Raw genomic sequence first — 27,238 nt, 5'->3', positions numbered from 1 at the left:
GGCTGGGGATTCGAACCCGCCACCTTAGGTGTACGTGGCTGGTGCCTTAGCCGGTTGAGCTATAGGCGCCGAACCCTCCCCCGCTTCTTGATGCTGGCTTCTCCATTCCTGAGCCACTGACATCCCCACACGTTCCACTCCATGCAGGGTGCAGCCAGCCTGGCCCACAGCACCTGCCTCTCCACCTGGTAAGACATCACCCTGGGGGCCTCCACAGGGCCGGGAGGACACCAGCTGCAGGGAACTGCAGCTGCCTGGGGGGGCTGGGCCCAAGGCTGGCCATGCTGCCCAGGTCCAGCAGGGCCTCTGGGGCGTGGCTCTGTGAGAGAAGAAGGCACCCTGGGCCCCACCATAGGGAACTGGGCAAGAAGTCTTTTTGTGATGGGTGTGATAGGGTATTATAAGTGACATCCTTTCTTTCTTGTCTTCTTTTGGAGACGGAGTCTCACTCTGTTACCCCGAGTAGAGTGCCGTGATGTCACAGCTCCTAACACCCTCAAACTCTTGGGCTAAAGTGATCCTCCTGACTCAGTCTCCCAAGTAGCTGGGATTATGGGTGCCTGCCACAATGCCGACTATTTTTAGAGACAGGGTCTTGCTCTTGCTCAGGCTGGTCTTGAACTCTTGAACTCAGGCAATCCATCCAGCTCTGCCTCCCAGAGTGCCCTTTTTTTTTTTTTTAAAAAAAAAAAGCAATTGCTAACATGGGACCCCCTCCTTTACAAGAGCCCTGGCATATACTGTGAAGGGGACACACAGCTGTGTGTGGCACTTACACTCAGTCTCCCTACCCCACCACCTCCTGGGGCACTCAGACGTGCAATGGACTCATGGACACACATGTTGTATGGTTCTATCATATCCAAGAAAAACAGAGCTCCTAGATGACCCATTCTTGGCATGGATTATCCTTAGCACAAGGTACTGTCTGGGAAAGACGGGAACTTTCCAGGCACTTCCCAACCATCTGCTGATAAAGCCTCTGAGAACTCTCCCAGTGTGCACTGTCCTCTCTGCCCACAACCTCCTGCTGAAACCCCTCTCCAACCTGAGGCCTCCTTCCTCTTCCCTGACTTCTCTAAAGAACCAACAGGGCCTTTCGCTCTGAAGGGCCAAGTGGAAACAGCTAAACCCATCTTTAGGAAGATGAGACATACCTATTAAGTCCTAAATCTCATTCCTGGTATCTAAAAAGAGCTTAACAAGAGCTTACATTCGGGTGGACAGGCCTGGCCACAGAGCAATGACAGCAGCAGTGACCAGAAGAGGATCATGTGAGGACAAGGCCTGGTACCACTGGATGGTCTGGGGCCCACTGACAGGCAGCAAGGACCTGCTTCCCTGGCACTCATCACAGAGGCAGAAGCGGGTGGCTGGAGACCTCGTGGAGGTCACTGGGAGAGGAGGCGGGAAAGGCTCAAGGGCCACACCCAACAGGGTCTCAGACAACAGAGGGTAGTGTAGGGGGTACAGAGAAGTCTCAGAACCGGAGGACATGTGGGAACCTAGAGAGGCATCACACACTGACCCTGAATGCCAGCTGCTCACACCTTGCTGACCAGCACTGCTGCCTATAGCATCAGCACCAGGAAACACCTGTCCCTGCCCTGTCCCCTACATCCCCTCTCCTCATTCCATCAGTCGCTCTGTGTCCCAGCCCGAGGCTCTGAGTCACCTACTGCCATGACCAGCAGCTTCTGGGGCTGGCAGGGCCCACGGCTGCTGGTCTTGTCACCAGTTCATCCAGGTCAGGGGCATTTCCAGCAATGCCCACCAGGCAAAAACCCTGTCTAGTGGGCTGCATGTGCCACCAGGGCTTCCCACCAAGCTCACATGCACATGCATGCATACACACTCATACATACATGCATACACACACATATATTCACACATGCATGTACACACACACACAAGGGCTATAAGCTATGGGTTTAATGCATTCAGGGTCCTGATGCCCCAACTTCTCACACAGGCTGGGCAGGTTTGTCCTTTCTGGGGTGATGTCCAGCTCACCATGACCAAGCCTTCCCTCCACTCCACCCCTTTATTTTGGCTGGCATTCTGGTCCCACCAAGTGTCTGCCCTGAGCACATGTTCTGTGCACAGGCTGAGGGCTTTCCTAGGACAGATCCAGGAGGCTGGATTGCTCCATGTGAGAGTGATACTTTTGGAGCAGCAGGCCCAGCCAACTGACCCCTAATGTCCAGCACTGGACTTGATGCCACTCACCCATGTCAGGCTGGGGCATGCGGCACAGGAGACGCTCCCACCGCAGCACACCCCACTGGCTGAGCACTGGCCGCCTGGATGTCCTTGCCCACCACTCCCCAGTTAGGGTGCTGACTCTGGCTGGCATCATGTGGGCACCTCCTGTCTGTTCCAGAAGCTGCAGTTGTTTTCTTCCTACCCACCCCGGCTTTCAGCTGCCTAGAAGAGACAGTCCTATTTTACATGGAATTGCCCCATCTTTACTGTAGAGTTCTCACCCCTTGTCTCAAAAAGGAAGGCCACCTCTGGCCCAAAGTGAGAACCTTTTTCCTTGGCTTCTCTGTGTGGCTGTATGCTGGTGCAGCTCTGGGGTCTGCCCACCATCTGCTTGTGTGGAAGGTGTGAGGTGGGGACCAGCCATGTTTCACAAATGCCCAGCCAACCATCCCTAAGTGGCCCACAGCTGTGCAGTCTGCCTGACCTCATCCACACCCCGGACTCCTGGTCACTTGGGTGCCTCAGGGCTCTGCACACATCACCAAGTTCTCTGCTATGGCTGTCATCTCAGTTTCAGTGCCTACTCTGGGCCTTAGCTAATCACAGGATCTTCTAAGCCCTGACCAGGTCTGTACAGCTGACCAAGTCCGTGAAGTAACATAGCAAGAAAGTCTGCTGCCGAGAACTGAAGCTTGATGGTGGTGTCCAAATGTGGCAATGAATGGGAACAAGCTCTAGCTCCCACAGGGGCAGCATAAGCCAGAGGTAAGAGATGGAAGGCACGGGCCGGGGCGGGCACCTGGTCTAGGGGAAAATCTGGTGCTGTGGTGGTTCCAGGCCTGATATGGACGGCAGCTGCATGGCTGGGCTACTCTGTACTCCCCGTAGAGCTAGGTGCTGAAAATGTGTGCTCTCCCAGCAGGCATGTTTCACTGCAGGGCGAAGAGGGTGACTGTCCACCCCCCAAAAGCTACCATTAAAGGATAATGAACAGGCCCTGGCCTCTTCCCCTGCTGGTTCTATGATGTTCCCATTTGGGCACAGGAAGGAAAGCCAGGAAGAGCCCAAGAGAATTGTCTGTTCACAGGGGACTAGACAAGATTGGACCAGCCCCAGCACAGGACACCTGCACATGCAATGGGTCGTAGCAGGGCTATCTTACAAGCTGCGTGAAGATTTCCCCTTCCCCTGCCAAGAAGAGCAGCATCCTCCCTGGTGACCCTAGGGGCCTCACTCTCGATGGAAGCACTTCCCTTTGTCAAATGAAAAGGCAAAACAGTGTCTGAGCAGAAGGGAAATATGCCAAATCACAATACTGTGATGACAGATGCAGGATGCACACACAGGGAACGGACAGGTGCTTTCCCCTAGACACAGGGCTGAGAGGGTCTGGACACTTAGGAGGGCGGGGCTGCCAGCCTCAGTTGGCTCAGTCTCCTACCAGGGCTGGGCACTGGAAGGGTAACTAGGCCTTACAGTCTGCCACCTCAATTAACAACACCAGCATTTTACACATTTGGGGAATATGTGGTGTTTTTATGTGTGTGTTGTTTTTTTTTAAGAGACAAGACCTCACTCTGTCTGTCACCCACAAGCCAAAGCTGGAGTGCAGGGGTGCAATCATGGCTCCCTGCAGCCTCAAACTCCTGGGCTCATGTGATTCTCCTACCTTGGCCTCCCTAGTAGCTGGGACTGTATGTGCATGCCAGCACACCTGGCTAATTTTTAAATTTTTTGTCAAGTCTTGCCATATTGCCCTGGCTGATCACAAACTCCTGGTCTCAAGTAATCTTGTCTCAGAGGATTCCCAAAGTAGGTGTGAGGGAGCCACCACACCCAGTCTGGGGAATATATTTTCTTAAGGCTGGCCAGCCTGTCCATCTGGTCTGCAGGGGACAAGTTCCCCAGGGCTTCTGGCAAGCCCCTCAATGACCATGAGGGCTGGCCTGAGCAGCCGGGTGCCCAACCCCCACCCCCTGTAGTCCCACACACATACTGTCCTCATAGGCTGTGGCAGCCCCAGGGGTGCATTCTGAAAGCTGGAGCTGCTCTTTTGGAAGGACAGAACAGACACAGACATGTGACATGGGCCCCCAGCAGCTGCCAGCAGAGGAGGTAAACACACATGGGAACACACTGTCGCTGCTCCCAGAGCCTTGGCGAGAGAAGAAAGCTCTGACGCTGGGAATACCCCAACCCCTCCCACCTGCCACGGCCAGTCCCTGTGGGGAAGCTCAGCAATCCCTGCTTTCTCATTTGGGCTATAAAACGGCACATTACCACCACAAATCTGCTGCAGTGATGCTCTGCTTAGGTCTCCACTGTGCTTTTGGAGCATTAACTAACCCTCACACCAGAATAGCTATCGTTCTCTTCACTGTTCAAAGGGGCAGCACAGACAAGGGGCACCAAGAGGGCAACAGGAGGCTCTGGACACAGGGTAGCCCCTGTACCTCACATCCTCCCTACTGGAATACACAGCTTCCCCACAAGCCAAGAGCAGGCCCAGCCTCCCGGCAGCCCCTTCAGTCCACATGGTTACTAAAAACTAAAAAGGGGCCATTCCTCCCAAAGAGCGTGAAGGCAAGCACTTAAAGTCAGCACGGGGCTCGAGGCCTTGACAGATATACCTGCAAATGTCTGCAGGAGCACCAGGGCAGCCGCTGCTGGGAGATGAAGATTGCCCTTTCTCATTTTTAAGTGAGCATATATTATTCTTGCAATCTAAGAAAGAAGTTGAGGGGAGAAAGAGAGTAACATCTGCACTGATAACCCCAAATCTCAAGTCTTTCTGGGGGACCTTGTTTTTATAGAGCACATCTTTAAACCCTGTGGTCAGGACCAAAGGTGCCAGACTCTGCTGTCACGTACTGAGGGACACATCACCAAAAAACGGGCTTCGGTTCTCACATGTTGGGGAAAGCACAGCCCCACTTCTAGAAGTCCTCCTAATCTCCCTGTCCTGGGCTGTTTCTCTCCAGAACCCCTCTGGGGTCCCCAAGAGGCCCCTCACCTTTCCATGAATGTTCTCAGAAGCATCACCCTGATGGCTGCAGAGCTCACCACCTGGGGTAGAAGGTGGGCACAGGAGTGAGTTCCTACAACTGCTCATGGTCAAGCCATTGTAGTGTGATCAGAATGACAACCCACAGTGAAGCACAAGAGCTGGACAGCCAAGCAAGCTGATGGCCATTTGTTCAGGGAAGGGCTATTGTCACTACACTTGTGGCAGGTGGCAGCTTGGTCTGAGGGACCTGCAGTTCAAGAACATGCAAGTGGGTTGGGGATTCATGCTGTAAGAGCTTGAGGGGTGGGAACACCATGGCACTCCACCCTGCCCTGCCAGAGTGCTGGGTTACTGAGGAGAGCAGCAGAGGCTACGCTGTGTCCACCTGACAACATGGTCACCCTCTCCAGCTGCCTCTACCCCACCTGATAGGTCACCTGATGCAGGAAGGCTCCTGGGAGAGGAGCCCAGGAAGAGCGGTCTCTGAACGACCTTGGGAACGCCATCTGCCCCCTTAAGCCTCACTTTTTTGTGTGTGAACAGGGTTGGGCCAATGAATGCTTGCCCCCAAAGGTTGCCTTAAGGGCTAATGAGCTTCCCAAAGAGGTACCCAGCTACCCCTCACAGATGTCATCACATCTGCCTCATGGAGGGAGCCCAGAATGGCAGCAAAACAGTGGTCAGGAAGTCCAGAGACACACACCAGCCCTGGCTAGTGCTGGGCACGTGACATTCCTGCAGAGGAAGGGGGCCTGAGAGCCAGGGACTTGTCCAAGGGCAGAAGGTTCACTCTAAGCTGTGGCCCAGCAGGAATCCAGTGAGCAGAAGAGAGGTGCCCAGGGCAGGGAAAGAATCCTCCTCCCTGTCCCAAGAGGAAAAGGAGAAAAGCTCAGGCTGCGGCACAGCCCAGCACTGGGGCCAGGCCTAGCCCCCAGCCCTGACACTCTAGTGGTGATGTGACTACCCAAAAGGCCCCAGGAAGGCCGTATACAGACACGGGGATGATCCAGCACCAGCTGTCTTCCCCGATCCGCACCAGCTGTCTTCCCCGATCCACACCAGCTGTCACAGCACTGCCCCAAGGAAAACCGCAGCGAGGGGGCAGCGTGACTCGACTCCAGAACTGCCCCATGGCTGTCCAAAGCCGCAGCCCATCCATCCTTCAATGACCATGCAGCTCCCAGCCCCGCCAGTCTCGGCATCCGCTCAGGGAGTCGGGTTCTGTCTGCCAGCAGCCCCCGCACTCCGTTCCCGCGCGGATCACCGGGAACGCCTTCCAGTAACGCGCGCCACACTTTCCTCTGCCAGGGTCGGTCTTGTCTCCCCGGACGTGACAGCCCCAGGCCTAGCTGCGTGATTCCATTCTACGCCCCCAAAAGGGGAAACTGAGGCAAGGCACGGCGGTGCGGCCGGCCCACGCGCCCTCAAGCACCCAGTCCCGCTTTTGCCCCCCAGGAGCCCAGAACCCAGTGCCGCTGAGCCCCAGCCAGCCCCATCGGCAGCGGAGTCAGCCGGCAGAGCCGCCTGCCACGCACTCACCGCCTCAGCCGCCGCCGACTTCCGGGTGCCGCGCCCGCGCGGTACCGCCGCCAGCCCAGGCCCCGCCCCACCCACCGCCTGTGTGCTCACCATTGGACAGCGCGGCGAGGGGCGGGGCAGACCTCCGCCTGCCGGGGGCCAGTTGGCTGCGCGCGTTGTCGCTGGGGGCAGCCCTCCTGGCGCCCCGCCCCTAAGGCTGCGCCAAACCTGGAGGCTACGCGACCGTCTGGGCACCTGGTGATCCCCGCGGCCATCCGGGCCTCCTAGGCTCCAGGCCCGTAGGGGTGCCCTAAAAGGCAGCAGCAGCCCAGCTGTACTCACCCTGCGTGTACAGGAATGCTCACTTCCAGACCAGCCCCCCCCTGCCCCCCGTCAGGCTGGATCCTGGTCTCACCATCCCTATCACCCAACCTTGACCCCTGGACCTAAACATCCTGTTCCAAACATCCTTTCCTTGACTTATTGGTTCCACCTTGACCCCCTCCCCCAGATGTCCCTGCCACTCCCAGGACAGACCCCTGACCCCGGAGTAGGCACTCTAGTCCTACCCCCACTACTGAAGCCTTTGAACCCACATCTAGGTCCTGCTCCAAGGATGAAGGGCTGCCCCAGTCTGAGTTGTGCTGAGTGAGCAGATGAACACTTACTGAGGCCCTCCCAAGAAGACAGAGGCATTCACTGGGCCTCTTGCACCCACTGGCCTCAGGCTGATGCTCCAGAAAAGTGGAGAGTCAGAGGCTCAGCTTCTGCCCTCAAAAAACTGACAAGGATGAGGACTACACCAAGGATAATGATAATGTGCTAAGCACTCTAAACCCAGTTGTCTCCACTTCATAGATGCAAACACTGAAACTCAAGAGCAGTTATGTCTTCAGCTGAAGTAAAAAATGTGGCCAGCAGTGGGGGCTGGATTAGCTTCACATCCTTGTGTTGAAGGTGTAGGTGTCCCAGTCCCAACCCAAAGCCCGGGTACCCTGCAGAAAACCGGCTCACACAGGGGAAGGGCCTGGCTTATAATCTGCAAAGTCAAAAATCTAACCCAGACTGAAGTGCAGGTCCATTTGGCCCCACTCTTTTGCAGTCTGTGCAACCCTCCTAGAACCCAATAGAAGCCTTCTTTTTTTCCTGAGACAGAATCTCATTATGTCGCCCTGGGTAGAGTGCCATGGTGTCACAGCAACCTCCAACTCTTGGGCTTAAGTGATTCTATTGCTTCAGCCTCCAGAGTAGCTAGGATTACAGGTGCCTGCCATAACATCTAGCTATTTTTTGGTTATAGCTGTCATTGTTGTTTGGCAGGCCCGGGATGGATTCGAACCCGCCAGCTCCAGTGTATGTGGCTGGCACCCTAGCTGCTGAGCTTCAGGCGCTGAGCACTGAGCCTTTTTTTTTTTTTTGACACAGAGTCTTATGATGTTACCCTCGGTAGAGTGCCATGATGTCACAGATCACAGCAACCTCAAACTCCTGGCTTAAGAGATCCTCTTGCCTCAGCATCCCACGTAGCTGGGATGACAGGTGCCCGCCACAACACCCGGCTATTTTTTGTTGCAGTTGTCATAGTTGTTTAGCTGTCCTGGGCTGGGTTCGAACCCACCACCTTCAGTGTATGTGGCTGGCGCTGTAACCACTGTGCTAAAGGTGCTGAGCCCCAACAGAAACCTTCTATAGGCAAGAAAACCAAGGTCTTTGGATGCCCAGGGACACATGGCTAGCAGGCAACAGATCCAGACAGATATTTGGTTTTCCCTCCTCCCATCCAGTAGTGGAATCATGCTGGCCTGGTGCTTGTGATTTCCCTCTAAACAGCCTGACTATATATAGTTCATAAGGCCAAGAGGTAGTGGCAGTGGACAAACAGGATCTGGGCTTTGGTGGTGAGTGACCATGCCCTGAGGTACAGGGCAGTAGCTGCAAAGTAGCATGCTCCAAAGCACCATGCACCTCAGAGCAAGACACAGAATGACCAAGCTTTCCCTTTGCCACAAAGAGGAATGCAGTAACATGTTGGACAGTGGTTGGAATCTTGCTCTGTCACAGACAGCTTGTGGCCTTGGGCCAGCCCACCCCAGCCATACTCTCCCTAGCCAGACTGAGCCAGACGAGACACTGACTCACTCTAGCCTGGATGCCATGGAGCAGGCAAGGGCAGATGAGATGGGTCTAGATGGGATGGGGACCTAAACCTTGGGATCTTGGGTCTGCAAGGAGCTGTCTGCCATCTCACCTCTAATTGCACATGTCCTAAGGGAGATCACTACTTCCTGTTGCCACTTTTTTGGTTTCTGAACACCTGCAAGTGTTGAGAAGTTCTTCCTAAATCCAGCTGCAACCTTCCTCTCCCTTGAGTTTCCCCATGTGCCCCACAGCTGTCTCTACAGAGCTGGCCAGCAGCTGGGTGGAGAGGATGAGAGAGAAAAGACACTGGGCTACTGGACCCTCTGCTCTCCCTACTCTGTTTTTTTGATTCCTGCCTGCAGCTGGATGGGTCAAGTGCTGGACAGGGGCCTTGAATCCTGTTTTTAGTGGTGCTGCCCAAACTGAGCCTCTGTATATAGCTAGTGGTCGGGTTGAGGGCAGACAGGCCTCTAAAACACCAAGGAGGTGGCAGAGGTGATGAGAGGGAAGCAGTTCTCACTTGGGCTGACTTTGGTGGGTGATTCTCCCTTGTGGTTTCGGCAGAGGTCTATCCAGCCCCTCCTGCCACCATCATCAAGCATGGGGCGGGAATGGTGCTGGACCACAAAGTCGCTGAGAGAAGAGGGGCTTCAAGAGGACCAGCATCCAATGCCTTGGAGAGGTGCTTGGGGATGGTTGCACATATCAAATCTACCCCTAAATGGAGCCCAGCCACACAGCACCTGAGCCAGAATGTCACCGTGGTGCTGCACCACAAGATGAGAGCTACTTCACTTCTGGGGAACCCTGTGTTCCAGGGAAAGAAGCTTTGCTCTGCCCTTCAAGAGCTGCAAGCAACATCCCATGTCAGGGTGCCAAATAGCTGTCACTCCAAGGGCCAACTCCAATCGATTGATAGTAGCTGCCTGGCTCTGAAAGACTGCTGGGATCAATTCACCATGACTGCCAGGGCACAGTGGACCCACTGGTAGTACCAGTGGTGAGCTCTAGCCCAAAGCCACTTCACTTTCTTTGTTCTGTTCTGACCAAGCAACTCGTGAATGAACACACTGGATTCTGACTGGGTAGATAAGATGGGAGTGCATGGTTCCCCTTCACCACTGTCATTAGTACTATTGCCAGCAGTGTGTATCCACCAGTGGTCTTGGGATTGTAGTGAGCTAACAAACTCATCTCCAGCTGCGTCCTGGGCAGGAAAGTCTTAGAACCAACCAAGAGCCAGGGACACTGGCTGAGGGTACAAGCCCTGCAGGGCAGCATCCCTGGTGGTGCTTCCAGTGCCTCAAGTTTAAGTGGAACTTGCTGAGGGCCAGGTCCCCTCTGTGGCCAGCGTCACGGGAGAGGTGAGGTTGGTGCTGTCCACCTGCCAGGGAAATGCAATCTTTGCTCATTTCAACTGGTCATGAATGTTCCTCCAGGACCAGGCAGGGTGGAGAAAACGAGATGCGCGAAACTACTCTCCTTCCCCAGGCCCTGAGCTGTGAGGCAGTGCCAAGTGTAGGTGCGGAAGGGCAGCCCTGCGAGAGCCCAGGGTTTCTGTACTGTGGAGGAAGTAAACCCCTAGTGCAAGAGGGGTCTCTTCCTGCTCTTGCAAACCTCCAGCCTGGCTGGACCACTGCCTCTCCCGCGCCCCTGCTGTGCAGACCCAGGGCTGGTGAGGGTGGGAAAGCCCCAGGCCCAGCAGTCACACACTGGGTACAACTTGGTCACATAAGCGAGGGAGACCCTCTCTGAGGTTGTTTCCTATCTGTAAAATAGAGCTAGCCGCAGAACTGCCTTGAGGGTCGTGTGATGAACACAATTGGATGTCGGCGGGAGGGCGCTGGAGAAGGATACCTGCGACCTGGGGGTGGTAACGAAGGCAAGGCTGCCAGAGTCCGGGGAAGGGGCGCCGGTGCTCAGGGCTCGACGGTCCGGGGACGTCCTCATAAGTCGACAGGGAGAGGGCAGCCTTGCACGCCAGGCCACCTTAGCGGTACTGGCAGGTGCCCGGGTCGCAGCCCCTCCGCGAGGGGCTGGTCATGCCGCAGGACTGATACCACCAAGGGCCAATGGCAGGCCGCCGTTTCCGCGTGCCTGTCCAATCGGCACCGGTTGCCGGGCCGTCCCGGGTCTCTCGACCAATGGGAAAAATTGCGGTCGGAGGGGGCGGGGCAGAGGGTCTTGTATCCTGCCGGGCTCGCTTTGCGCACGGGCCGCGCGAGGGGCGGGGAGGGCTGGCCGGAGGGCTGCGTGCTGGCCCTTGAAGGGAGGGATCTGCCCCGCACCCGCCCGAGGTGCGGCCTCGCGGACGGCTACTCGTGCCGCGCCCTGGGGACGCTGCTCCTCGTGTGCCCAAGGCCCTGGGGACGCCCGGCCCGGGGCGGGGGCTGCGCTGCTGAGCCGCTCACGCCACACTCCAGGTAAGCTCTGGCCAGTGGGCGGGGCTCGGAGCCTGGGGCTGAGGGTCTGAGCCGGCGTCCGGCCCGTATTGGGGCGGAGACTGGGGAGGGGGGCGGAGGTCCGGGCTGCGATCTGGCAGGGATTGGATACGGTGCTGGGCTCCGAGTCGAGGTACGGGCCAGGGTCTGCGCCAGGGATCGGAGCCCGGCTCTGCCCCACCCGCCCCTCGCCCGCGCTGCGGCGCCGACACCCCGACCGGCGGGGTGGGTCCCTTTGTGCTCGGCCTGGGTCCTTACCGGTCCCGGCCGGGGCTCCTCGTACAGCGCTCCCCTGCCGGGCGCCGTCCAGCCCTCAGCCATGTCCACCCCGCGCGACGCCCCGCGCCTGGCACCCAGGGCGGTCGGCCACGGAAACTTTTCCACGACCGAAGGGGTGGCCAGGCCTGGGAACTTTCCTGGGGCGGCGAGCCGCTGGGAGCGGAAGGGCACCGACCGGCCAAAGGGATGTGCCATACCGCGCTGCTCCCGCCGTCCCGGGATGAGCGAGGGGACGCCGCCCTGAGTCTGCCCGGTGCTCTGGCCTGGGTCTCCCTCCCCGCGTCGCCCCTGCGCCCCCTGGCAGCCGCATGTCTTCCCACCTAGAGTCGTGCTCAGCTGAGGACTGGCTCTGGGCAGGCGGCCTGAGATCCCGACCTTCCTGTTTTAGTTTTTAAATAATTAAATATTGGATACTTAGAATAGTTTGTCGTTTGTAACCTATATGTAACTTATAAGACGGAAATGGACCTGAGGGACTCCCCTTCCCTGAATACCCAGATACGTTTAAAAACCGGGGAAAGAAAAACACCCCCATGTGTTCCAACTTTTAGGGTAGACTCTTACTATTGCTATCTGACAACCTCAGGTGGTCACCCTCACTCTGGTGGGGTAAACCTCACCTAGGAGTGTGGGCCAGGGGTGTACCGGGGCCCACCACCCGGATATCTCAGCCTCTGCCTTTACCCTGGGGTCCTGGCTGGGGTGAGAGGTCTGGCCCATCCAGGTCAGGTGCTGGCCATTTTGGGCTGTCTGTGTTTTTGGACCTGGGATGGTGCTAGGTGCAGAACTCTCTTGCCCATGTGCTGGACAGAGGGCTGGACAGTTCTGAACAGGTGGTCCAGGCCTTGGCTCAGCCTGCAACATATGGAGCAGCGTGTCTGGGAAGACATGGACTTCCCCTCCCCCTGCCTTTCTCCTTCCCTGTGGACTTAGAGCGAGTGATACCTGCTCCCACCTGCGCCCTGACCTCAGCCCCTTCTTTCAGCCTGGGCTCTGCCAGGACTTAGCATGGGAGAGTAGTCCCTCAACACAGCACCTTGAGTCCCAGCTTGGCGACGAGTCTCAGTGCACAGCTAAGCCAGCCTCTACCTGGGATTTTCTGCACAAACAGAAGTACCTGCTGGATAAACTGAGCTTGACCCCCAGTCCTGCTGTATCAGAGCCCCCCTCCACGTCTGCAGTGCTTGGCTCCTATGTGTGCCCTGGCACCCCCTCCAGTGCTGGCTTCTCAGTCCCTTCAGTTCTAGGGGCCCCTCTGCCTCTCAGAGGCTCTGTAAGAATGGGGTTGCACCTTTATTCCTTTTGGTGCTACACCCAGATTCAGGGTGAGTTTATTGTGCCTCTTCACCCCAAGAGACAGGCCTGGGTGGACACGAAACAGTCCTAGTGGGGCAGGAACAGTGGGATGCCAGCCCCTGAGAGGAGCCAGGAGCTCCACACAGTTGTCAGGGGCCCCTTGAGCCTGCCCCATGCCCTGCCTGGCAGAGGAAGAAGGTAATAGAGCTGGGCCGGGGTCAGGAATGAGGTGGAGAAGTTGGGGGGCAGCAATACAAGGCACTAGGTGGGGGCTCTGGGAACTCCCCCACAGTGGTTCAACTCAGGGAAAGGTACCCGTTTTATCTGCTCCCATCAAGAGCAGGATAAGGTCACTCTGCAGGAGCCCCCAAATTAGAGGGGCACAGGGTTTAGAATCCCTTTGTGGGCTTTCTTCAGCCTATTTTGGGTCAGGAAGATGAGCCGAGCTGGGGGACATCTGTGTGGCTTACAGACTGCCTCCCCCCCCACCAAGTCAGCCATAGGCCCTTCCCACTGCCCCTGGGACTGAGGGGCTCGCGGCCTTTTGCAAGGCAGCTGGGCAGCTGGGAACTGAGTGTGGTCACCAGAGGGCAGTCAGCACCAGGACCAGGATGGCTAAGGCAAGGCGGACCAGCTCCACCCTGCTTCTCCCTGTGGATGAGACCCTTCCCAGGAGCCTGGCTGGGGCAGGTAGAGCTCAGGGATCTCTGCCCCTTGCTAACCTCACACCCCAAGTGCAAGCAGAAGGGGACCTGCAGGCCAGTGGAGGCTCAGTGAGGATCCTGCATAGCCCTGAGAGTGCAGCTGCCTCCAGGCTCACATGCCAGGCACCTCCCTGGCCTCCTGGTGGAAGTGGGTGTGCTCTCATGATGAGCCCAGAGCAGCAGGCAGGCCTCTGGAGGAGCATGTCTATTTTGCTATGGTGGGCACAGTTGTCATTGAGCTATGCAACCTCCCTCATCCAGTGACTGAAAGGTGCCCTGCATGTGTGTCTACACTGGGTGTCTCCAGGACACATTCCCTGCTGTCTGCAGTTGGTCTCATCTCCTGCTCACAGGAGGTCTCTGAGGCCACACTGAAGGCGTGCAGATCAAGCTGTCAGGCAGGCCTGCCAGCCCTCATCTAGGCTTCTTTCTGCCCGCCCAGCCCAACCCTGGACTTGGTTTGTGCTCATGGGAGATGCTTCACCCAGTCTGCCATCCTAGGGGCCTCAGCGTGCCAGTCTGGCATCATGGTGGCCCTTGGAGCCTGAATGAAGCTCATGCCCCTGCCTGAGACCCCTCGGCCTTCCGGTGGGGCCATTGACACAGTGCCAGAGCTGTAGGCCTTCCCAGGGCAGAGGCAGGTCTATGGGCTATTGGCAGGCGGGGGCTCTTAGAGCCCCATGGCTAGGCACTAGGTCTGGACACTTTGGTGGGGAACCCAGTGTGGGGAGCCCATGGCAAGGGTAGGCCCTGGCCATCCTCATTTGAGGGAGGGAGTGTGACAAGGGTGCAGCTGTCCCTTGGCTAGGAGCCTGCAGGCCAGCCTGGAGGAGGTGCTTAGAGGGACTCTCAAATTGAGCACTCCTCACTTTCCCATAATGATCCTGTTACTAGTTGTCCCTTCACATTGCTGTCCTATCTGTCTGCCCTTGTGTCCATCTATTGCCCAGAGATCCCCGCAAGCTGGCTGCAGTCACTCTGCCTGTCCCCACCCACTCTGCCTGTCCCCACCCACTCTGCCTGTATGATGCTGCCCTGATAGGGAAGACCTACACTTCTGATTGCCCTCCCTGAAAGTCTTCCTGCCTTTGCCCCCACCCGCCTCCTTGGGGGCGCCTTCCCAAGTCCCCGGTCCCTGCTGCTGGTCTCTACGTGTTTGCAGGCTTCTGGCCCTGCTGGAGTCCTGCCAGGTGGAGGCAGATGACATAGGGCTATACTCTTGTGGCCACGTATCCCCAACCAGGTGGGTGACTTTGGGGATTTTGGGGTTCAGAAACGACCAAATTTCCCCATCTGTGATAATATGGGGTGTTAGGCTGATCCCGGGCAGTAGAAGTCAGCAAGGTGATGGCTCAGGACCAGCATGTTTCTGGGAGAGGCTGGTGGTCTAAAAACAGAGGTGCCCTGGAAACATCAAGCTGAGAGCAAAAGCTGATTCCTGAGCCTCAGACCTCAGGGTAGGAGCAGCAACCCTCTGCCTGGGGGATGTGGGGCAGGCCTCCCAGCTAGGCCTGACTCTCCTGGGCACACATGCACATACCTGTGCCTGGCTCAGGCCCCTGCTTTTCCCCTGCCTCTGGCCTTAAGAGTCCTATACCCCTGCAATCCCACCCTGACCCCTGGCCAGCCCTCCACCTCATGATAAACCCCTCCCCATGACAAAGGGGCTGTTAGGAGGCAGAGACCCTTGGGACCCCCAGGGGGACCATGTCCACAGAGGAGGGCTGGGCAGAGACCTGGAACAATCCAGAAAATGGTGTGGAGCCAAGGAGAGAGAGCTGTGGTTGCCCGCATCCCCCTGGAGATGGCCACCCCTCCTTGCTGGTCTGTGCTGTCTTGTTTTTCATTTTTATGACATGAACACTCTGGCAACATCCCCAGGCCCAGCTATAATGAGAGGGACTGCATCCCCTGGGCCATCGACTGAGACAGGAAACTGGGAGGTTCCTTCTTCCCCAGGGTAGGGCTGTAGTTATGAGTGGCACAGACACCATCTTGCTTCTTGCTCCAGCCCCTAAAGCTGGGCAGCCCAGGCCCAAGTGCCAGTCCCCAGGGCCCAGACAAATGGTCACACCTGACCATAGGTCCAGGCCCAGGAGCCTGTCTGCCACCTGTCATACTGAGTCCTGGGGACAGGGACCTGGTTTCTTCCATGGTGCACCCCAGCATCTGGGTCAGTCTCAGGAGCCCCAGGAGAGGCAGGGGGCCTGTCCCACGGGGCAGGACTGGGGGAGACCCTCAGGGGCTGTGACCACTGTGTGGGCCAGCAGGACCCTGCACCTGGCTCCTTTGGGGTCAGAGTCCTTGCTCCTCTGCCATTTATCATGACAAATTATGCCCAACCTTCTAGGAAAGAGATAAGGTCATTGTCAGTCCACCATCTTGGAGAGCAGTCAGCAGTGTTAGAGATGCCCATGGGCAGCCATACTGCCTGGTGTGAGCTGCCGCCTGTGCAAGTGGGGATGAGAAAGTGCATGTGAGTGTATGGCTGTGAGTCGGAAGCCTCAGGATCTGACCTTGATCTGGAGCCAGGGGTGGCAGTGTTCATGCTGGGAGCATAGTCTAGACCAGTGTGCCTTTACCGAGAAGGGACTTCACTCAGCCAGGCTGGCCTTATGCTGTACCCTCTACTCTTCCTGCAGGAGCCAGAGACAGTAGGATGGACATTGGGATGTGCTGATCTCCCCTCAAGATAGGTGAGTGGCCTGGGCTGAGCCTGGGGTCGTCCCCTCCCCATATAGGACAGCAGAGTGTCTTGGTGGGCCCTGTGGGTGGGGTGGCACGGGTGGACTGTGGCCACAGACCAGAAGCAGTATGTGCTTCTGGTCTGCCTCTCGCTAAGGTAAGCACAGCCCCTGGGGTGGACAGGGTGAGTGTGGTGACACCAGATTTGATGTCTAGTTTAAGGAGGGGCCTTTTGCAGGGCTGACCAACTAGGTTGCTAGTCGGCATTGGTCAGGACCTCCACTGGGACTGCTCATGGCCTACTCAGCTGGGACGACAGCCACCATGAGTCTGGTGTTGGCATGGCCTGCCTAGCCTAGCACTTGGCTTTGGGAGGCTCCTGGGTACCCTGGGAAGACAGGAGCTGCTGGCTGAGACTCTTGTCTGAAAGGGCCAGGTGGTGAATCTTTTAGTTTTGTGGGCCTCCTGGTCTCTGTGACAGTTGCCCTGCTCTGCTGTCACGGGGCAGATAACTGGTAACTGAGCAGTCTGTGTCCTGGTCACGGCCATGGGCCAAATGTGCTATTGTGTTTGGGGTCATCTATTAATTATGGCCACCAGCTCCAGTGGGACTGAGGTGTGGTGCCTAGAAAGTGTGGCAGTGGGGAGAGGCCCAGAAACCTCTGTGTCCCCCAGGACCCTCTGAAGGGTAGAGAAGTGTGTCCTGCTCACAGGCCAATCTGTCAGAGTTTGGCTGTGGTAGCTGCTGCCCAGCAGGGTGGGGTCAGCTTGCACTTATTTCTCCGACACCATGGCCCAGTCCCCAACCGGGTCAACTATAACACAGCACTGTTTCCCTGGGAGGCTTGGCTGCCCCCAGCCCTATGATTCTCAGCAATACTTAGTGTAGTGTGCAGGCCTGGCCCAGTTGGTGCTATGCTCACATGCTGGGGGGAAGGCGATGGCCACAGACCCGGGCCTCCAGATGCCTGAGTGTCCTGTGCTGAGGGCTGTGGGACAGAGGGGAGGGACAGGGTGGCCAGCTCCTTGTCTATTCCCAGGACCCTGGGCATGGGAAGCTGCTGGCTACACCAGCCTGGTTGGAGTCGGGTCTGCTGCTATGCGGCTGTGTGGGAGAATCAGTATCTGGCCAGGCAGCTTGCTGCTCAGACCATTTGGCCATTCGAGGTCTTCTGGGTGGGGGGTGAAGAGGCTCATGCAGGCTGGCCAGGGTTGGCCAGGCCTAGGGATGTAGTATTGCTTGTGGCATAGGTGACATGGTGCCCAGGGGCAGGGTGACCAGAGGGGTTATCCTAACCCCTGAACTCCTCATAGGTAGCCACACGTCACGGAGCCCTGGTCTGACAGATGCTCAGTGACAACTCTGCTTGCAGAACGGTGGCAGGTTAAGCAACTCTCACTATTGTCTATTCTTTTCCTGTCCCATTTTCTCCTTCCAGCTCTTGGTCTTCTCCCTATTTCTCTCTGTCCTCTTGGTGCCTCTTTCTCTGCCTCTTCTTTCTCCCATGTCTGTCTTGCCTAGCTGGAGAGTGGTGATTAATTATTCATGTCTGCCCAGGGCATTACAGGGCTAAATGGTGGCCCCTGTGCCACCTCTGCTCTGGGCTGGGCCCTGTTTCACAGGTTGGGAAGCAAAATCTGGGCCCTGGCTTATGGCTGCCTGCTCTGCTGGGCTGGGTCATGGTCCTGCCCACACCAGGAGGGAGGTAGGTAAGAGGCCATGGAGCTGAGTTGGGATGGGGGCTGAAGGTCAGTACCCGTGTGTTGTCTCTGGCCACTCAGCACTGCTTGCCAAGCCCCTGGAAATTGCTGCCACATCAGACCCAACCCCATCCTGAGGAGCCCCCAGCCCAGCTGAGGAAACACAGAGAAAAGCCACCTGTGGAATGGCAAGATGGTGAATAGGACGGGGAGCTAGACGGCGGGGTAGGGGACAACACACACAGATGTCAGGCCCAGTGAGAGGGGCTGGTGCCTTGACCTTCACCACTGTGGGGCCAGCACTGGTGTCCCCTCCCGGAGACCAGCACAAGCTGGGCCTTCACTGTAGGTCCATGTCTGTCTGCCATGGAGCAAGGCTGTGTCTCCTGCCTGACCCCCACACTGGGTCATCCTCCTCTTGGGGTTTTGATGTGTTTCTCCGCCATTGATGTGAGTCTTTATAAATTAAAGATATTAATTCTTTGTTCATCTCTCTGCCTGCTGCACATTTTTTCTCAGCCTTTTAATTTTTGTTTATGATGGTTTTGATGTTCAGAAATTTTTCACATTTAGTGGTGAAACTGTTAGTGTTTTTCCTTTGCTCAGTTATTTCATTGCCATGTCTGTAGTCAGCCCTCAGCATGCAGACAGATAAATATGCACCTGTTTTTTCTTCTAGTGGGTATTTCCACTTGAGTTTTGTACACTCAGAACCTGTTCCATCTGTCTTAGTCCCTTTCATGCTGCTGTATCAGAATACCTCAGATTGGGTAATTTATAAAGAACAGAGATTTATTTCTCACAGGTCTGGAAGCTGGGGAGTCCAAGGGGCCTGTGTTGTGAGGGCCTTCTTCTGTGTTACCCTGTGGGGAAGGAGGAAAGGCAACTCAGCATGAGAGTACAGAGTAATGGGCTCAGCCTCATGTCAGGATCCTGCTCTGAGATGACAAACCCACTCCTGCAGTTATGAGGGCAGAGCCCTGGAGACCTAATTACTTCTTAAAAGTGCCACCCATCAACATTGTTACATTGGAGATAAAGTTTCCAGCCTGTAAACTTTGGGGGACACATTCAAACTATCGCACCACCTAGTATGCATTTTGACATAAAAATGAGGCAAGGATTTAACTTTGCTTTTACAGTGGCATCCGAACAGTCTCTGGGGGACTAGTAACCTTATCACTAGAAGTTGGAAATGTCATGACATCCTCACGTTCTTGGGTTTGGGTTTGTCCATGTTAAAAAGATCAGGGTGGGGGTTTCCTCAGCTTTGTTTTCAGAAGCCCCAGTTGTCCTGTGTGGGTGTTTCTATGGGTGTGGGTTGGGTCACTGTCTTTTCCTCCTGGGACCTCTGTGGCACGTCCTACGAGATGGCCCTGCCTTTCCCAGGCTGGCCTTTCCAATGGGGATATGGCACACCTGGGGCCATCTGCTCAGAGCAGGGCCTGGTTCCCACTGTAGTAGAAGTCCCCCTAGTAGGCCGGGCGTGGTGGCTTATACCTCTAATCCCAGAACTCTGGGAAGCTGAGGTGGGTGGATAGCCTGAGCTTAGGAGTTCCAGACCAGCCTGAGCAAAAGCGAGACCCTAACTCTGCTAAAAATAGAAAAACTAGGCTCGGCGCTCATAGCACGGTGGTTATGGCGCCGGCCACATGCACAGAGGATGGTAGGTTCAAACCCAGACTGGGCCAGCTAAACAACAGTGACAACTGCAACAAAAAAATAGCCAGGCCTTGTGGTGGGTGCCTGTAGTCCCAGCTACTTGGGAGGCTGAGGCAAGAGAATCGCTTAAGGCTAAGAGTTGGAGGTTGCTATGAGCTGTGATGCCATTGCATTCTACCGAGGGTGACATTTAAAAAAAAAAAGAAGAACGGAAAAACTAGCTGGGCATCATGTTGGGAACCTATAGTCCCAGCTATTGGGAAGCTGAGGCAAGAAGATCACTTGAGCCTAATAGTTTCAGGTTGCTGTGAGCCATGGCATTCTTTGCTGGCATCTGGTGTTCATGTGCCATGTGCTGACTGAGGCTGGGCCCCTGAGCCACCCTACAGTGAGCAGCAGGTGTCCCCATGGCTCGTCTACACTTTCACACCCGAGTGTCCCCCTCCAGTGGCATGCTGGCGGGTGGAGCTGACCCTGTGCATCCTTGTGACCAAAGGCAGAGGTGCTTCCAGACCAGGGGCTCATACATGTCCTGGTTGTTTCCCAGCCTTGGGGGCTGGTGGTCAGGCTGTGGTTGGCTGATCTGGCTGCACTGCAAGGCCTTGCCTTTGGAGCCCAGGTAGGCCAGTCAGCTCCCTTTCCCATGTTGTGTCTTATCAAGGTAACTAGTGGCTGGTGGTGTGGTCTGTGCTACAGGGCCAGCCAGCCTGGAGAGGCCTGCAGCACCAAGGCCACCAGGTGAGAGCCTTGGCCATCTTGCCCCAGCCATCTCTGCCTCAGGGCTCTTCTGGGCAGTATCCACACACCATGATAGGGGCTGTTTTGGTGCATTCCCTTCCCCGAGTTGCCTTGTCCAGCCCTGGCCTTGGCCTCACCCTTCTCCCCAGGACACCTGGCCCTGGGCTTGTCTCTCTGGCCTCTCCCTGGACCTCCCACAGCTCCTCAACTGATGTCAGCCCTGGCTGTTCAGAAACCTTTCTGGACTCAGGCTAAGTATGGGGCTCTCCTTCCCCTAGGCTTGGGCACACCCATTCCAGCCGAATTCTTAGGGAGTCCTGTGTGGTGGGATGGCGTATGGGAGTGCCCCTTGCAGCTCTGATTTGGGGAGTCTGAGGCAAAGGGGCAGGCCTGTGGGGATGTTACTCTGTGTGGGATGGGGGATGTAAGGCCTGTGCCCCATTGTCCCTCCCCTAGTCTTGCCCCAGGCCACATGTTTCAGTGGTGAGTTCAGTATTTCTAATATGCCTTTAGTTAAACTTTTTCTTTTCAAAATATTTTTACTGTCTCTGAATCCCTAATCAGGCCGTTCACCCATCTGAATGTACTTGCTGCCCTCTGCATTTTGCAAGATAATGATCCTGCAGAGATGGCTGCCAACCCTATCCTCCCTCCCGGCCCATGCATGACCTGGAGGGAGGTGTGGGGCATGCCCAAAGCCCATCCAGGCAGGTCCAGATCCAGCCACAGCTCCTGGACTGGCACTGAGCGTATGGGTTGGGAAACTGAGGCCTGAGCCTTGGGGGCTTCCAGAATGGCTTAGGGGCAGGGGTCTCAGCCTGGACAGGGCACAAGGCCACTTCTGCTTTTCTGAGGACCCCATGACCTGCCCCTGGCCTGGAGTCAGGGCCACTCCCTAGTGCCAGGTATGGCCCCTGTCCCCCAGGTGCCAGTGTTCCCTGGCGTACCCAAGAGCCTGAGTGATTGAGCATCAGAGGCCAAGAGGCTGTGGTGCCTGTGGCCCCCGTTTTGCCTTGTTTCTTATAAGCAGTATGTGCTTGTTTATAGAAAATGAAAAAAGTTTAAGTGCAGAAAAGGAAGAGGACTAAGAACTCCTACCTGCCACACACAGGTCCACAGCCAGCAGGTGTGACCGCCACCCCAGTGTGCTTTGTCAGTGTGCCCTGCACTGTGATCCTGGCATTGCCCTTGTGCCTTTGCTGTTATCTCTCTCTTTTTTTTTTTTTGCAGTTTTTGGCTGAGGTTTGAACCTGCCACCTCCAGCATATGGGGCTGACACCATACTCCTTGAGCCACAGGCCCTACCCTCCTGTTTTCTCAAAAGCAGGGTGGGCACCCTCCATGGGCACCTTCTCCCCATTGGCAGCCTCTCCTTGGAATGGCCTGGCTCTCTGCCTTGCCTCCCCCCGGGCACCTGAGAAACACACCCCACTATGGGCCCAGAGCTACTTTTCTATATTTGAACAACTTGATCTTGGCCTTGAGGTCCCAGCAGGGCAGGGCGTGTGTACGTGCAGGGCAGAGCCTTAGTAGGGATGGTCGTACAGCAAGCCTAGGGAGCGGGGGAGAATCTTGAAGAGGGCCCCACAACAGGCCTCTCCCCAGGGACACCTAGGGCCCACCTTCCACAGACAAAGCTCACCCAGGAATCTACCCAGAGGACAGAGCCCCACTGGGAAGGCAGACAACCCAGGGACCCACACCTGTAAGGTGCCACCACCCTGTCCACAGGGAGCCCAGCCTCCTCACAGGCATGCATGTGAGGTGACACCATTCCTAGTTTTGTGTTAAAGGACCTGGGCTATCTTGGCTGGTCCCCAACAAGCCTGCTGTGGGTGCCATGCAAAGCTGGTGCTGGGGCTCCCCTCTTAGCTTCTGTGCCCCCACATATCCTATCTGTGCACTTCAGCCTCCAGCCTAGTCCCCATGGGGGTGGGAGGCCTGGCAGCTCCCCTGCCAGTGAGGCACTGGGACCTGTGGACCTGCATCGAGGGGTGCCAGGGTGCCCTGGTAGTGAGAGCAGCCTCTTCTGGGCTGAGCCTCCTGTGCACAAAGCTGCAGGCCCTGCATCCCCCACACACCTATACTTCGAGGCACCAGAGGTCTGCTGAGGGGTCAGCTGTGCCCCTTGGAACATGCCGTGGGCAACCCAGTCCGCCTGCCACAGGTGAGCTGGAGCTCTGGGACTCTGTCCAGAAGGCCTGATAGCATGGGGTGGTGTAGTTGGAAGGAGGGGCAGAGGTGCAGGGGACGGGAGATGTGGGATGCAGGCAGTGTGGGGCTTAGGAGGAGTTGAGAGGGTAAGGCACAGAGGGAGGTGGAGGTGGCTAGGGACAGGGAGGGAAGGAGGAGAATGCTGCCCATGTGTTGTAAGCACCCCAGCCCCACACAGCACCTTCTGAGGGGAACTGGTGTTGCTGGTGTGGGCAGGCCTTGGGCTCTGGGGTTCCCAGTCAAAAGGGCACAGGCTACAAACCTCACTTGTTTCTTCCTGCTTGGGGAGGATGGGGGCTCAATTGCCTGCCAGGAGGGTGGCAACCTGTCCAGGGCCCTGAGAGGACAGGTTCACACCAGGTCTCCACTTGGGCCCACCTCCTCTCAGCCTGGACTCCCCTGCCCACTTTCCTGCCTACCACAGGCCCACACCTGGCTGGGGCTGGGGACTTGGGTGAGGCCAAGACCATCTTCCTGTCAGTCTTCAGAGCATGTGGAAGGGGAATGTCTTACACATGAGGAAAATGAGGTTCAGTGAGTAGAGCGGGCCTCACTGCCAGCCCAGCCCCAGGCAAACACTCCTTCCCTTTCCAGTCTTCCAGGTGACATTTCTCTGGCATTTGCAGGGAGCTATTGTTGGTAACAAGACTAATTCAGTATTTGTGTTTCAAGAATTAAGTCCAGACATTTATTTGCCAAACCTGTGAAACAGAGGCATTAGTTAATTTTAAATTAAGCCTGTCACACACTTCTGTCTTTACAGAGCTGGGGGCTTCTAGCAGAAGCTCAGTATTGCTGGGGGTGGGACTAGGTGGGCCGAGGGTGTGGCGTGAGGAAGGAGGCCATGTGTGATTTTGTGAGCCAGGCAGCTAGCCTTGTGCCTGGAGCCCTGGGCGGCAAGTCTTCAGGGTTAGCACATAGGCTGGCGGGGCCTATGACTTGTTCCCCAACCTGACCTCACTTGTCCTGCTCTGATCACTCAGAACCTTTGCACCTCCACCAATGGTGACACTTCCCAGAGCCACTACCATCTTGGTAGGGCAGGAGTGAACCTCAGCCAGGCCCTAGGTCTGAGGGTCGTAGGATTTGAGGAGGAAGGGTAGGAGTTCTGTGTGGGAGTGGAACACTGTCCCCTGCCCCCTCCCTTACAACTGGGGAGGCTGCTTCTGCCAAGGCAGCTCCTACACTGGGCCTGGTTCTGTTGTCCTCTCCTTCATCAAATGTTTATCTGGCTCCACATCCCCACTCCCCTTTGAGCCTCCTCAGTCCCTGGGACACCATAATCCTTCCTCCTTATCTGCACCCACCTTGCACTCTGCTAAATGCCTGGATGGCCCACCCACTGGTCATTCTAGAAGCAGAGGTGAGGTGCCTCTACCAAGGCAGCACCTCCTGAGCCTCTGGAGCCCCAAGGTAGTCCTTCTCACAAAAATTGTCATAACATAGTACACAAGCCTGGTTCCTGGGGCTGGCCTGGGCATGGAGCTGCAGTGCTCTGCTGGCCAAAGCTCTGTTCTCTGGTACTCCTCCTTGCTTTCCATGTGCAGCTGGAACAATTTGAGCATCTGAATATGTGCCAAGTGCTGCGTGGCTGCCACCCAGCCCTGACCTGTAATCCAGCAGCGGCCCAGGCAGCCTCTTTCTCTCCTACTCTGACCTTCATTCAGATGTGGCAGCAGGGGAAGGTTTAGAGTTTTGCCATCTTCCTTACCCGGGCAGAGGCCTGAGTAGTGGACTGTACCACGGGTAACTTCGCAGTGTGATCCTGGGCTTATGAGTTAATTTTCTGTACCTTCTTTTAGTTCTGTCCCCTCTGAACAGTATCTATTAAAAATCTCCATTTCTAGTATGTGGTAGGTAGTCAGTAGTATGTGCAATTTTTGTTCCTTAATTCCCATATCTTGTTGGTCATTTCAGTGAGAATTTTGGTTTGGGGACTTTAAGGCTATGAATTTACCTCTGTACAAGTTTGGCTGTAACCTATTCTCATTCTCCCTCTCTCTCTCTCTGTATCTATCTATCTATCTATGTAGTGGTCATTTATTTTTTCACTGTTTTTAAGTAGCCAACTCTTTATACTTAAATTTTTATCTTTTATCTACTATTTATTTATTTATTTTTTTGAGACAGAGTCTCACTATGTTACCCTCAGTAGAGTGCTGTTGCATCACAGCTCACAGCAACCTCAAACTCTTGGGCTTAAGCGATTCTCTTGCCTCAGCCTCCTAAGCAGCTGGGACTACGGGTGCCTGCCACAACACCCAGCTATTTTTTGGTTGTAGTTCTCATTGTTGTTTAGCAGGCCTGGGCCAGGTTCGAACCCTCCAGTCTTGGTGTATGTGGCTGGCGCCCTACCCACTGAGCTACAGGCATGGAGCCTGATCCACTATTTATTTAAAAGGGTGCTATATAATTTCTGACTGGGCACTATGGCTCATGTGTGTAATCCCAGCACTTTGGAGCACTCTGGGGAGCATGTGTATAATCCCTAGCTCCTTCTACTTTTTGACTTTTTCCAATTATTTGACTACTCCAGAGGCCTCATATAAATGGCATCTCACAGTGTGCTCCTTTTTGTGGCTGGCTTATTTCACTTAATGTCCTCAAGATTCACCCATGTTATGGCATGTGTCAGAATTTCACTCTTTTATAAGGCTGGATAATATTCCATTGTATGTCTGTATCACATTTTATTTATCCATTGATCTACCAACGGACATGTGGGTTGGTCTCCTTTTCTGGCTATTGTAAATTATGCTTCTATGAACACATTTGTACCCACAATCCCTTTGAGACCCTGATTTCAATTTTTTGGGATATATACCCTGAATTTTGGGATCGCTGAACCATATGGTAATTCTATTTTTAATTTTTTTGAGGAACTACCGTACTGCTGTGTATGGTATCTGCACCATCTTACATTGCCACCAACAGTGCACAAGGGTTCCAGTTTCTATCTTTTCTAACACTTTTTGTTTTAAGATTAGCCATCCTCGGCCTTGGGCCTGACCACATGCATGCAATTAAGGCATAGTCACTTACTTCAAGGCATCTAACTATTTTGGGTGGGGGGTAGCCATCCTAAGGAGTGTAACTTAGTGTTTCATTGTGGTTTTAATATGCATTTCCCTAATGATTAAAATGTTTACTTTTTTTTTTTTTTTGAGACAGAGTCTCATTTTGTCACCCTTGGTAGAGTACCATGGCATCATGGTTCACAGCAACCTCAAGCTCTTGGGCTTAAGCGATTCTCTTGCCTCAGCCTCCTGAGCTATTTTTAGAGACAGGGTCTCACTCTTGCTTAGGTTGGTCTCAAACTCCTAAGCTCAGGCAATCCACCCCCCTTAGCCTGCCAGAGTGCTGGGATTACAGGTGTGAGCCACTGCGCCCAGCCTAACATTTTTAATTTTGATGTAGTTCTTTTTATTTTTTCTTTTCTTGCCTGTGCTTTTATTTATTTATTTTTTTAAATTTTGTTAGAGGTGGGTTCTCACTCATTCACCCAGGCTGGAACACAGTGGTGTCCTCAAAGCTCACTGCGGCCTCAAAACTCCTGGGCTCAAGCGATCCTCCACTCCACCTGGCTAAGTGTTACCTGTGCTTTTTGTATTTATCCAATATATCATGGTTAAGTCCAGTGTCATGAAGATTTTTCCCTTTGTTTTCTTCTAAGAGTTTTATCGTTTTAGGTATATGTTTAGGTCTTTGATACACTTTTAATTTTTTTATATGACATAAGGCCTGGGTCCCTCATCATTCTTTGGCTTGCTGTTAGCCAGTTGTTCTGCCCTCACTGGTTGAAAGACTATCCTTTCCTTATTGAATGGTCCTGGTCTTCTTGTTAAAAGTCATTTGACCATATATGCGGGATGTTACTTGGGTTTTGTTAAAGGTCATTTGACCGTATAGGGGAGTATTTATTTCTGGATTCTGGATTCTATTGATCTATGAGTCTTTCTTTATCCCATGACCACACTGTTTGGATCACTGTAGCTTCATAGTATGTTTTGAAATCAGAAAGTGTAAGTCTTCCAACTTAGTTACTCTTTTTCAAGATTGTTTTGGCCCATTGGGTTCCTTCAAGATCAATATGAATCTTCCAGACTTTCCTATTTCTGCAAAAAAAAAAAGTTATTGAGATCTTCATGGAAATGCAGCAAATCTGTAGATAACTTTCCATAATGCTGTCATTGTGACAGTAGTAAGTCTGCAGGTGCATAGACATGAGATGTCTTTCCATTGATTTAGATCTTTCTTTTTTCTTTTTTCTTTTTTTGAGACAAAGTCTCACTATGTTGCCCTCTGTAGAGTGCAGTACTGTCACAGCTCACAGCAACCTCCAACTCTTGGTCTTAAGCAATTCTTTTGCCTCAGCCTCCCTAGTAGCTGGGATTATAGGCACCCACCACAATGCCTGCTATTTTTTTTTTTTTTTTTGGTTGTAGTTGTCATTGTTGTTTGCCAGGCTTGGGTTGGATTCGAACCCGCCAGTTCCAGTGTATGTGGCTGGTGCCCTGGTCACTGAGCTGAGCAATGGTGTTGAGCCCATTTAGGTCTTTAATTATAATGTTTTGTAGTTTTCAGTGTACAAATCTTGCATTTTTTTAGGTTCAATTCTATGTATCTTATTCTTTTTAACACTGTTATCA

At 54.7% G+C, this 27,238-nt stretch overlaps 1 protein-coding gene and 1 long non-coding RNA gene across 2 annotated transcripts in view; one reads left to right on the top strand and one right to left on the bottom strand.

Annotated features, from left to right (window-relative positions):
• The window catches only part of TANGO2 (transport and golgi organization 2 homolog), a 33,572-nt gene extending 26,768 nt beyond the window's left edge, over positions 1 to 6,804 (bottom strand). The window contains exon 1 of the mRNA XM_003801710.3: positions 6,752 to 6,804. The gene's annotated coding sequence lies outside the window, so the exon portion shown is untranslated. The remainder of the gene's footprint in view (positions 1 to 6,751) is intronic.
• Positions 6,805 to 11,104: 4,300 nt separating this feature from the next.
• LOC111722141 lies at positions 11,105 to 18,424 on the top strand. Its single transcript, XR_002771068.1, has 3 exons — positions 11,105 to 11,292; positions 16,232 to 16,285; positions 18,057 to 18,424. It is a non-coding gene; the product is annotated as an uncharacterized LOC111722141 (long non-coding RNA).
• The last annotated feature ends 8,814 nt before the right edge of the window (positions 18,425 to 27,238 follow it).

The sequence above is a fragment of the Otolemur garnettii genome, unplaced genomic scaffold (genome assembly GCF_000181295.1).
Source record: "Otolemur garnettii isolate 467f Iridium unplaced genomic scaffold, OtoGar3 scaffold00218, whole genome shotgun sequence".
NCBI classification, from domain to species: domain Eukaryota; kingdom Metazoa; phylum Chordata; class Mammalia; order Primates; family Galagidae; genus Otolemur; species Otolemur garnettii.
This window is presented reverse-complemented; position numbering and strand designations above follow the sequence as displayed.